This window comes from Hippoglossus hippoglossus, chromosome 5, assembly GCF_009819705.1.
Source record: "Hippoglossus hippoglossus isolate fHipHip1 chromosome 5, fHipHip1.pri, whole genome shotgun sequence".
Lineage (NCBI taxonomy): Eukaryota > Metazoa > Chordata > Actinopteri > Pleuronectiformes > Pleuronectidae > Hippoglossus > Hippoglossus hippoglossus.
The window spans coordinates 23,139,417-23,151,797 of NC_047155.1; the positions used below are offsets into that span (position 1 = coordinate 23,139,417).

At 42.1% G+C, this 12,381-nt stretch overlaps 1 protein-coding gene across 4 annotated transcripts in view; it reads left to right on the forward strand.

The window, feature by feature from the left end:
* The first annotated feature begins 20 nt into the window (after positions 1-20).
* sulf2a (sulfatase 2a) overlaps positions 21-12,381 on the forward strand; it is a 48,313-nt gene continuing 35,952 nt past the window's right edge. The window contains exons 1-3 of one of the 4 annotated variants that reach the window (XM_034585522.1): positions 21-135; positions 799-887; positions 1,148-1,256. The gene's annotated coding sequence lies outside the window, so the exon portion shown is untranslated. Of the gene's footprint in view, positions 136-183; positions 395-798; positions 888-1,116; positions 1,257-12,381 lie in introns of those variants that run through there. The other 3 variants (XM_034585519.1, XM_034585521.1, XM_034585524.1) reach the window with 3 other exon arrangements.

Genomic DNA, 12,381 nt, shown 5'->3' on the forward strand with positions numbered 1-12,381 from the left:
ATTCAATCAAAAATCCTCGCTTACCTGTTAATGCCGTTTTATTGATGTATGGGAGTCGAGGACGACGCCGGGACTTGACGGTAGAGGTCGCTGCGAAACAGGGCGGAAGAGGTTTCCTGTCACACACGGAAACAGGTGTGTTCTCTGTTATTCAAAGTGTATAGAGCAGCAGTCGTGTAAAAAGGTCGTGTAGTGTTTAAAAGTCTTAAAACAGATAAAGAAAGTATCCTACAACAACTGTAAACAAAAGTATGTAGTTCTGTGTCCTGACTGATGCTCCCAGGTCTGAAAAACACCAGGAAGTGTTGTGCAGGCCTTGTTTTGGGGGTTTGCTTTACTAAAGGTGAACTCATGTGAACTCGTGTGTTTGCAGATGAAGACTCTCCATCAGCCTGTGAGTCTGTGAATTTGATATTAATAGACTGTGACTGATGTTTGGCGATTCAATAGACTGAATGAATTATAGATGATATGTCCTGGAAAATATTACTCTGATCTCTGAACAAAACATTAGAGACCTCAAAAAGCTGCTTTAGCCTCTTTCTTCCATTCTGCCTCAAGACATCCAGACTCTGGTGTCTGTCATGAAATACTCCCGGTGTGTGTGTGTGTGTGTGTGTGTGTGTGTGTGTGTGTGTGTGTGTGTGTGTGTGTGTGTGTGTGTGTGTGTGTGTGTGTGTGTGTGTGTGTGTGTGTGTGTGTGTGTGTGTGTGTGGCTCAGTTGTTTGTGTTATTGGGACATCTGTGTTCCTATAAGGTCATCCGCTCCCTGCATCATACAATGTTCTTGTTTTGTAGTGAAAGACACTGTGGTGAAGAAGCTCTGTCTGATGCAAGTATCAACCAAACACTACCTGAGCTGAGCTGGTGAAGTCCTGCAGCACGAGGTAGGATCACTGACAGGTTTTCAGATCACTTACTGAAGTATTAGTAAATGGCCTGTATGTATGTATACAGCACCTTTCTAGTCTTGATGACCAATCCAGTGCATTACAGTACAGTTTAGCCATTCACACATTCATCTTATGTGCAGCTATCACACATCACTCATTACATTTCATTTAGTTAAGGTTTTAACCAGAGCGACTTCCAATTAGTGCATTCAACATCTATGATGGGCTTTTCGGGTTTCAGCATCTTGCCCCAGGACACTTCAACATGGGTTGGGATTCGAGCCTTCAGCATATGGGGTTCAGTATCTTGACCAAGGACACACAAGGAATGGTGGAGACTGGGATCGAACGACCGGCCTTCTGGTTAGTGCATGACCCACTCTGCCTATTGAGCCGCAGCAACTCCACAATACATTTTTTAAATGTTTCGGTGTTGTCACTTGCTTTGTATACTGTTAATTTTAAGCAGTGCTTTGTATTTGTCGTTATCTCCAAACTAACCTGTAAACACAGCAGTCAGATAAATGTCTAAAAGGAAAGTAAGCCGACATTTAAAGCTGCACAAGCAAAAACTCAGGTAACATTACTTAAAAAGTGTTATTACATTCAGAACTTCAGTGACTGTATGCAGTTAATGTCCAGTTTTACTGATAAGTGAAACTTCTTATTAAATAAAAAATACATAATATGATTATTCATTTATAGTAAACTGATTAAAAGCATACAGTGTATTATTGCAGGTATTACACATTTTAATAAGATTACTATAATCTAATTGTGTGTAACAAATCTCTCACACTCTGTGCCTTCATGGCCAGTTTTGTTTTAAATTCAGCTCATCTCAGCGGTACATTTCTCTTGTGCTCCCTGAGCTCGCGGTGTGTTGAGCACAAGGTTGCTGCTTCTCCTGTGTTGGTGTGACTTTGCCCCCCACCACTCACAGTCCCTCCTATCCATCCATCTGTGCTCCTCACTCGCTGACTTTGTCTCTCCTCTGAGTGTGTTCCAGCCATATTGTGGATTGAAGTGTTTCTGCTTCTAATGAGCCAATTGTTCTTGTGTTTTGTTCCCCTCAGGGAGCATTGTGTAGCTAACAACATTCTGCTCACAACCATTTTAAAACATATTCACTGCACCGGGGAGGGATCGAGGCCAACAAAACAATAATGCCTTGGAGCATGTAGAAAATAAAAAATGTGTTAATGACAGTCGCACTAGCAAAGTGACAGCCCATTCTTTTCCTGTCAATTAGACCTTGGTTATTCAAAAGCAATTTGCAACTCCCTGCAGAGTAAAATGTGTGCCGTCTCCTAGGCCCTACTCTGTGATTGTGTAAGTGATGTATTCATTCCATTTCTCTGTGTGCGTCCTAGTTTGAGACAGGAATAATACTAAAGTTAGACACAAGCCACAGCTCTCTGTGCGCACAGTGTTGTTCCCATGAAAACAGAAGTCTATTTTAGGTGTGTGGACGTGAATGTTTCTTGCTGTGTGCACCCATGACCGTGTTCAAGGAGTATTGATACAGCTGGCATTCAAAGCCCTGATTAATTGCCATGGCATTTGGCTGTACTCTGTAAATGCCATATCACATGCCGAGCGCTTGGTTAATGGATGTCTGCCCATTGCAGCCCCTGCATAGGTCCTTTCTCCTTCCAATTTTCCCTCTCCTCTCCCCTCTACCCTCTGCTCCTCTGTCCTCGCCTCCTCCTCCTGCTCTGCCTTATGAAAGGTTAGCTATGCTATATCAGCAGGAATACACACGAGTCCAAGCTCCTGACAGTTTTGTCCAGAGTGGGCTTCCCGAACAAAGGCTCAGCCTAATCTCGATTTCTGACAGCACCAGTTCAAAGGTAGCTTGAGGTTATGTCCTCTGGCTTCTCTTTAATCTCCAGTGAATGTGTTCTGATAAGAGCTGGGAAAGAACTCTACCTTCAAGTGCGTATACCCCTAAGACCCAATTTCAGTTTGTCTCTATATCTCTAAGAAGAAAAAAAGGATATGAAGAATTAGCTTTCGTCCTCAAGTGAATTAGTTTGCTCTATCTTAATGAGGTTTGCCATGTCAGAGGGAAGAGTTCGGAGCCTGCATGCTAAACAGACTGAAATTGGAATAGAGTATTAGCTCCTTAACTGTGAAAACACCTTCTCTCTCCAGCTCTAATTCCAACACCGCCACACAATTACCCTTATACACAATATTATCTTGTCACTTCCAAATAGGAATTGAAGACCAAGCAGAGGATTTTTTCTTTCTTTTTTTCTTTTTAGAAAGCTAATTCCAAAATCTAATTAACCACAGAAAAACATGTCACCATTTGGCTGGAAACATCCAACGTAGTTATGCAAATGGACCCAAGGATTGTAGGATGTGATTTGACAGAATCTCATTCTAGATGGTGCAAGCTGAGATAGAAAGATTACTCAGCCGTATCTGAGTGGAGGCAAACAGGAAGCGATGAGCCTGGTAATTTATTGTGTTGGTATTTCTCCTATTTGACTTCAGACAACTCATTAAGGGGCGAGGTGTCACCCAGACGGACAGAAAAACAGACAGAAGAGCCTTTCTATAATGGGGCCCTCCTCTGCTCTGTCTGCATCAGCTCTTTCCTGCCTTTTGCGGAGCTGGCTTAATCTCTGACTTTTTTAATATGAGATGCCAAATAAGATTTTACACAATTCATCATTTTGCCGCTCATGGGGGAGAGGGAGATGCTATCTCATCCTCCCACTTGTCTTCAGTTTGCTTACGGTGCTGTTTCAGGGCAGCCATTGAGAGATGGCCAGAAGGCTGAGATGAAGAGCAGTGGGTCTGGCTTACATTTCTTTTTTATGACACGATTGAAAGACAATGAATCCTGCCGCTGTGCGACAGTCTGCTGTATAGGTGCCGAAGCCGGGTGCTGATGCTGGTGGCAGGAAGTGGTCCATTAGCTGAGAAAAACTTCAAAACACTTTTTTTTTGTTTTTGACCACTTTCAGACCTGGTATTCGCGCTAAATTCAGGTCTGAATGCACTGAAATGCGTCCTGAGATCCAAGCACTCAAACGACAGTGGTATTCTGGGACGCATGTGGTCACATTCTTTTTGCTGTGTAACCACAAATGCGCCCTGGGCCACCTATGAGGGACTGCCTACTCAGCTGACGTCCTCTATATTTTTATGCTTCTAAGTGCCCATACATTGATTTGTTGTACATGTTTGCACACCACATAACGATACTTTTCCTTAAATGTGACAAATCTTTCTTCATAGCTGCGCGCATTCATTCATTAAGTCAGCCCCTCCTGACTCCACTTGCTCTCTTTCTCACAGGAGACACATTAGGGATACTTTTTAATATCAGATGTGAGCGCAAGTACTCAACTCTGATTTCTCAGGACGGATCTGAACAGGGCCTTTGTCATAAGTATATGAAAATAAACATTCACACAAAGCTGCTTTCAGACATGCACTGAACTCCGGAGATCCTCCAGAGTTTCTGCAGAATTTCTTCACCTGGCTCCCTAGTATAGAGTCCACAGAAATTCCAGAGGAGCCGATGGATTCACCGCGAGTCAGTGAGGGGGTTGATGACGCTTCTAACATGCGACAGACGCGAAAATGAAAGAAAGAAAAAAATATATATATATCTCAGGATGACAAAGCGAGGCCATACATGTAGAAGACCCCAACGAAGATGTTAAGAGAGTTTGTGCCGTTAACAAAAACCCTCACAGCACTTCACAGCAGAATTAATATATCATGTCCTGCCTCTGCCTCCTGCACCACCCCTAACCTGAATCCTCCAGAGGCTTTGTTGCTGTTGTGCGTTTGAGCAGAGAATCTCCCACTGCATTGTTCATGTGTAGAAGGCTACCTCTGGGGAAAATACGCACCCAATTCTCCTTGTTCCTCCGGATGTCATGTCTGAAAACGGCTCATGAGAACTTCCCCCCTGAGGCGATGACCTTTGGATGTTATGTCACACTGGGCTCTCAGGACCCCTCCTTACATCCACAGTTTGTGATTGGATGCCAGTGGCTCTGTTCAGACTTGATCCGTCTTGAGTAATCTCACCACAAGCACTGAATGCAGCCAAGATGCTTTGAGGACACATTTGAGATCTGATCATTTACATTTTAGCTGTGTGAAAGCAACAACCTGGGCAACTTTAAAGGACCACAGACTCAGCTGATGTCCTCTGTCCTGCTACAGTTTCATAATGAACCAAAAGCATTTTTGCACTTCTTTGTTTCCCATTCATTGATTTGTTTGTGGCGGTCTACCACAATATCAACACTGATTGCCACATATTGATTTATTTTGTTTGCACTCACATTGACAACAGAACCGTCTCTCATAGCTTACAAGTAAAAAAACTACATTTTGACTTTGGAAACAGCAACAATGTAGCTACGTGTTAAAATGGAAATCCAATTACAAGTGGTCACTTGAGATGCATGTGGGGACGCATGTTCATGCCAGGTACGAACAGGGCTAGTGAGTGTTTGTTTGCAGACACAGAGAGTCCTCCAAAAACCAGGCGAGGTCCACTCTGGTACAAACAAGTAATTAATTATTGAGGACACCAAACACGACAGCACGCTAATCTACAAAGCTGTTTAAAGCCCCTTGATTTATAATTCAGGCGCCTTTCTCACCCCAGTGAGTTCTGAGATTGAAAGGCTGCATTGGAGGGCAATTTAAACTTCACTGGGGCAAGGCGTGTCTTTTCAGAGAGTGCTGCAATAAGTGTGTGAACACAGGAGAGCATGTGTGGATCAGTATTAGAATACAAAGTTGAGCATGTGCACTAAGCAAGTTCACACAAATGTTCTTTTAATCATACTGTTACCCCCTGCTTGTTTTTAAATAACTACTGTGTTGCTGCCCTCACAATGTTTTAAAGTGCTTACAAATGTATTTGTGCTAAAAACACTGGGGTGCCTTGTTAGACAAACCCACAAGCGCTTCTTATTTAATATGTGTGGCAGATATTACACTGAGGGTTGCACATTAGGAATGCAAACAACATGGCGTTAAAGGGGTTTTAGTTAATTAGCTGGAGATGTGGTGCTGGCTCTGGCCCATAGCGGCTTGTGTTCCTTGGGACTGCAGACCTCAACGGGGGGCCACTCTTTGATCTGTGGATCCCACGGTCTGCTAGCTGTTCCCCAACCTCTGAAACGCTGCTGCACATGGACAGATGGAAAGGAGATGTGGGTGTGCAAGTTAGTGCCACGACTGATCCAATCTATTCTGGTCGTTTTTTTTTACCATAACTTGCTCTGCTGTGAGGCATATTAAATTGAGTAAACTTTTCAAGTTTGACCAGTGATAGTTCATGTTTTTATCTGATATTTACACTTTTCTTCTCTTTTACAACATAGAGAACTAGAATTACTGCCCTACAGATGTATGCCTCTGCCAACCAGTGCAGTTTCAGTCTAAATGTTTATTTTGTCAGCCTCATTTGAGGCCACCTTGACCTTGACCTTCGACCGTTGACAACCTAAATCTAATCAGTTGATCCACGAATCTAAGTGAACATTTGTGCTAAATTTAAAAGCATTATCTCCAGGTGTTGTAAAGATAACATGTTGACGTGCCAAAAAGGAGATCTTTGACGTCACAGTGACTTTGACATTTGACATCAAAATTTTAATCAGGTCATCCTTGAGTCCAGATGTAATGAAATTCACTTTGGTTGTTGCTGATATATCACACTCACAAGTACATGAGGTCCCTGTCACCTTGACCTATGGCCATCAAAGTATAATCAGTTCATTTTTTTGTCCAACTGAACAGTTGCCCCTATTTTAAAGAAACTCCCTTAAGGCGCTCTTGAGATGTCGTGTTCATAAAACAAAAAAAGTGGTTTGTGAGATAAATGTCACCTTTGAACTTGGACCACCAAATTTTATTGAGTTCATCCTTGAGCCCAAGTGAACGTTTGTACCAAATTTGAAAGGATGGAAGTGTTTGTGAGACAAAATTGTGTTTTGTGAGTTTGACCTTTGACCTTCGTCCTCTTAAAACTAATGAATTCATCTTTGAGTCAAACTGAACGTTTGTACCAAATTTGAAGAAATCCCCCCAAGGAAGTCTTGACATATTGTGTTCTCAAGAATGGGAGACGGACAGACGGATGGACAATCCAAACACATAAAGCCTCCAGCCACTGGCTGTTGCCAGCTTAGAGGTATAAAGATGTATTAAATGTATTAGAGGGAATTGGTTTCAGTTGGTTCAGCAAATGATCAGTTTAAAATGTCCCATGCTGCTGATGATGGGATTCAACACAATTTCAATTTAGTACTTCCAAAGGTATAACAGCTCAAATAATGTAAATTGGTAAATGAACAGATTCTTTTAATGATAACATGTAATCACAACAACAAAACACAATTTCAAAAGCTGACATTTATTTCCGAGGCCAAGCTCTGGATTCAAAACACAACACCTCAGTGCATTCGGCTACGTGAGGGAACAGGAACTTGAATTTTCAGCTTCATTGTTTCAGTCAGGAATCAGATATTAATCAACTTTTCAAATTAATGCAGCAGTGTCTTCAACCTCAAAGTGATGTATGGTTATTATTTCACACTCCTGATGCACAGTGGGAGATTTATTCCTATCAGACCTGACTGCAGCTTTTCCTGCTGGCTGATGATCAAACAACATGAGCTCCCTAAGTGGGACTGGCAGGGTGTCCCAATTCTCATCACAATGTGCTAACACACCATGTACTAATGTTGACAGCACACTGTTTTGTTAAATAGAGAACACAACAAGTCAATGTTTTGTACTAACAATGAATGATACAAGCCATGCTGCATGTCAGTCAAGCTGCAGCTCCAGAGGAAAACAATAACACAATTGAAAAATGGTACTTTTAATAGGTGAAAATGTTGTTTCCACCACTGTTAGAAGCAAAGCTGAGCCTTCAACTCAGATACACACAGACATACACATCTCCATTATCACTGTGACTCTGTTCAGACCTTGTTTCTGATCACTTGTAGATAGCTCTAAGTACAGGTATGAACGCATCCAAGACACATTGAGGATGCTTTTGAGATCCATTCACTCAGACCACATCCAGAGGTGTACAGTTTCATAATGAACCAAAAGTATTTTTTACTTCTCAGTATTTCACATACATTGATTTACTTGTGGCCACCGCCACAATATCAACATTGACTGCCACATATTGACTTTCTTCTTTTTTCAAATGAGTAAAATCTTATTCCATGGTAGAGCTGTTCTCAGTGCATTGATTCATTCAGCTGCTCCTAGCTCCACTTTCTCTCTCTCTCTCTCTCTCTCTCGTCTCTCTCTCTCCTCTTTCCCTCTCTCTCTCTCACACTCACACACACACACACACACACACACACACACACACACACACACACACACACACACACACACACACACACACACACACTGACAACAGCCCATCTGTATCTAGACAGACTGGCTAAAACCAACCATCATTTGTCTTTGCCAACTGAAACAAACATGATTGTGTATTTGCATTTAGAAGTGATAGATTGCTCAGTATAGGAAAGTGCGATCAGATCACAAGCCGTCACAGGAGACACCTATGGAGACGCATTCTGATGTCAAGCATGAACTGACGTACTTAGAGCTGTCCACTTGTGATGAGATCACTCGAGACAGATGTTAACACCAGGTCTAAACAGGACCTTTGTCTAACTGAAGACACTGATGGGTATCTTACCTCTTGGACTGGAATAACTCTGGTCTTGAGCATTCAGGAAGGCCTAGGGCAATGGTTTTTGCCCCCCCCCCCCCTCCCCCCACACACTATAAATCAAAATGTGGTTGTTTTTTTCACATGCTACTTTCCAAACAAAGACATGGGTACGGAGATTTCAGGGTTTTATTTCTTTCTGAACATGTTATGAAATCCAAACATATGACTGAAATCCAAACATATGACTTTCTCACTGCCTAGACCACAAAAAGAAAAGTGATAATTGGATAATTCATTGCTTTGGGACAATATCCTTTTAATTTCTGATGCAAACTTAGATAGAAAGATGAGAAAATTAGGCTTATATTTTAATTAGAGAAAAAAACATTTTGAATTGGAACTAGAAGAGAACAATTATTAAATCAAAGAGATGAAATGAGATGAAAACATTTAAAATGCTGATATATTTGGCCTACATTGCCTTAAGGATTGCAGGTTTCCAGTCAAATACAGTGTAACTAATAACATTGTAAATGTTTGTTTTTTACCACCTGAGCTTATCCATCTGTGACAATTAAAATAAGTAAACGCTGTGAGAAAGATGTATATTTTCACTTTACTCCAGCTGTCAGCAGCTCTTTCATTGCTGTTGTGCACTATAATGTGGGAAACCAGTGCCTTTAATTTTAGAATGCATGGAGGCATTTTTTGGTTTACTTAATTTGATCTTTTCTAGTGTGAATGCTCTACTCAGTCAAAGTGTTGTATCAAATGTGGAATAAGCGGATATAGCAACTGGGACACCATATTGGCTTTTCGTATTTTTCCTAAATTTTGTGCCCCTCTGCATATTGGTCTTTGTTTTTATTTGTCCTTGTCATTTCCAGAGTTCAGTATAAGAGCAAGGAAAACATCCACACTCTGCAAACTTATCTCATGAAAGTGCTGAAGGGAAATGTCTGTAGTACAATTATAGAGGATAAAGGCTCCCTCTTTCCTTTATATTTTATTGCAAAGCTTTTCACCAGAGAGTTATTCAGACTTTCTTCAGTTTGAAAAATGTCTCAGACCAAAAGCTTAACAATTAAATTTGAAATCTGCAACGGGGGAAAACCTTGCTGAGGCCTCTATTCTTTTTAATTGTACAATTCAAAATTGTGGGACACTAATGAATAAATTATAACATCACCTCAGGATATGGAACCAACTGCTGAAAAGCGGTGGTTGCGCGTAACTGACTTATTAACTATTTATATTTTAAATGGCAGTGTGTGAAATGACAGTGACAGGAAGGATGAAATAAATAAAAGCAGAATCCATTAGACTTGACAGGACAATGTGTGACATGCATCATTTGCCAGGATCTAGTGATGTAAGGGAATTCAGCTAATTCACAACCTTCTGCGTTATGGGACCTCGAGTGTGGGGAACATGCAAGCCGCAATGAGCACAGCTGCAAACACAAACTGATTTAACCATTTGCATTTATAATCTGGCAGCAAATTATCCTCTGGACATGTTTAGTCCTCTGATGTTTGTATGTTGTTTGTGTGCAGGCATTGTATTTCATCACACCCTGCAGGCATGTTTATTGCATGATTTGTGGTGGTTGTAATGTGCTGTCTGCCTTTAAAGACATGTGCTCAGAGGTTAGATGGCTCTTTTGCTATTCTACCTGCAGGACCTGCTGTGCTACTTTCAGGAGAATTGTTTCGCCACACAGGGACGTCTCTCATCCTCTGCTCTGTCAATCCTGTGTCCTTGAGTCCCCCACATTCAGCTCCTGGTTTCTTGTCCTCTCTTCCTCCCTCAGTTCTTCTCTCTATCTTATTCTCTCACTTTTCCTTCATACTGTAGCCATGGCAATGTAGAGCTGTCTCGATGCACAGAGATACATATATATTTCAAACAGGGATTCACAGATCCAATGGATAGTGGGTAGTGAGTGCACGCGCGTGCATGTGTGGTCGCAGCGAAGGGATGTCAGCCTTGAACCAACTTGCCAAAACTGAGAATAATAGGAGGAGTGCTCTCAGTGATAGAGAGAGCTCGCCGCGAGGAGGAGAAGACAGTGAGGGGGTCTGCCTCATTTGCACTGAGTCGTCCCCTCTTCACGCAGCCAGCTGACAGGGGATATTTTTATCAGCCTGGCACACACAGTGCAGAAAAGGAACAAATTCATTTGTAACAGCACACTCCCAGCCAAGGACAAGATCTCAGCAGGATAGAACATAACTGTCTTCCAGCGCTATCAGAATCGAAATCATTCATTCTTATTTATGCACCTGCCTCGGCACTATCATGCACAAGGTGGTGCACAAGGCCTTGCCCATTTTGTGTCCAGTGAAGCAGAAAACAAAAAAAGCTAAATGTGCTCCCCAAGGTCTGGACCATTACTGGGGTTTTAAAGTGCTGATATTTCTCTCTGCTGACACACACATTTGTATTGTATTTCTTCCATTATGGTTTGTGTTTTCCATATCTGTCTGTGATTTTTGTTCCTGAATCTCGCTGCTCTGTTTGGTTGGAAGATGTCAACCTGTAGTTTACATAAGAAGAATTGGCCCTGTTAATACACTGGATTGTTGGAGGATACATCTGTTGATGTACCGCCAATTAGAAGTCAGTGGGATGACACAGCTGAAGTGTGCGTGAGAGGGAGCGAGGGAGAGAGAGAGAGAGTGGGAACATTAATAAACCATGTGCTAAAGTGGTGTCACTGGGCTGCTGTGTTGGCATGTCTGCACTGCTCAGGAAAAACATGTCTGTCTCTGGGGCATTGTCTGTAATCCAGCATGTTAGAGCAGCGAGATGGTTCCTTTATGTAAGCAGGCCCAGAGTCTCAGACATCATCTGATATGCATACATTGGAGAAATAAATAATTTTCCCACTTTTTGTTTTGAGATGATTATGAATATGAATAGTATTCGGTAGGCCTAATCCACTCTTACAAACGGCTCATGGTACCAATTGGCATGATTGACAATGCCTTCCAGGATTAGTGTTGAATGCAGCTGAAGTTAAAGCAGGAAATATTTATATTCTTTTATCCTCAAATGCCATGCAAAGCCCCTGCTCTGAATAGTTTGTTTAGCATCTGCAAGGATACAGTCACGGCCAGAAAAATAATATTTGATTTTCTTGAAGCAGCAAGGTGTCATCTCTTTGTAGTGACACAAATACCGTAGTGTGCCAAGGTGACAGATAGATGATCTATTGCAGGCGTTGTAATTGAAAACACTGAGAGGGTGGTGGACAATTAATCTCTGCTTTCTCTCCTCGCTTCAAATTTCCATGAAGAAATACCTTGAAATGCAGATAATAGATAAGGGTGTTATTGATTTGGTGGGGTGTACGGAGAGGCGAGTAGGTGCAGAGGTTCTCCATCACTAATCTCTCTGGCTGTGACTGCATCTAAATAACCTGCAGAGAGGGATAAACAGGCGCATCCATCATGGGACTGCTGGCGCAGACAGTGATGGATGCCTCCGCCCTCCGCTACCCTCTGCCGCACCTCTCCCTCCTGGTCAGGGATAGGAAGTGACACAAGCACTCAGGAGAAATACCTGGCTTAAACCAGGCGGGAAAATGTCTGCTTTAGCTCTGCTTTGATAGAGGGATTCAGGGCAGGCTTCAGGTGTGCGTCTGTGTGAGTTTGTCGAAATTGTCCCCTGTCCCTTATCACCTTGTCTCTTTGAGTTTGTAGGATTATCTGTCTTGATTTTGCCAACGAGGAAATTGGTTTTGTGCGAGAGAGTGTGCTGTGGAGTCACCTGTATGTGCTT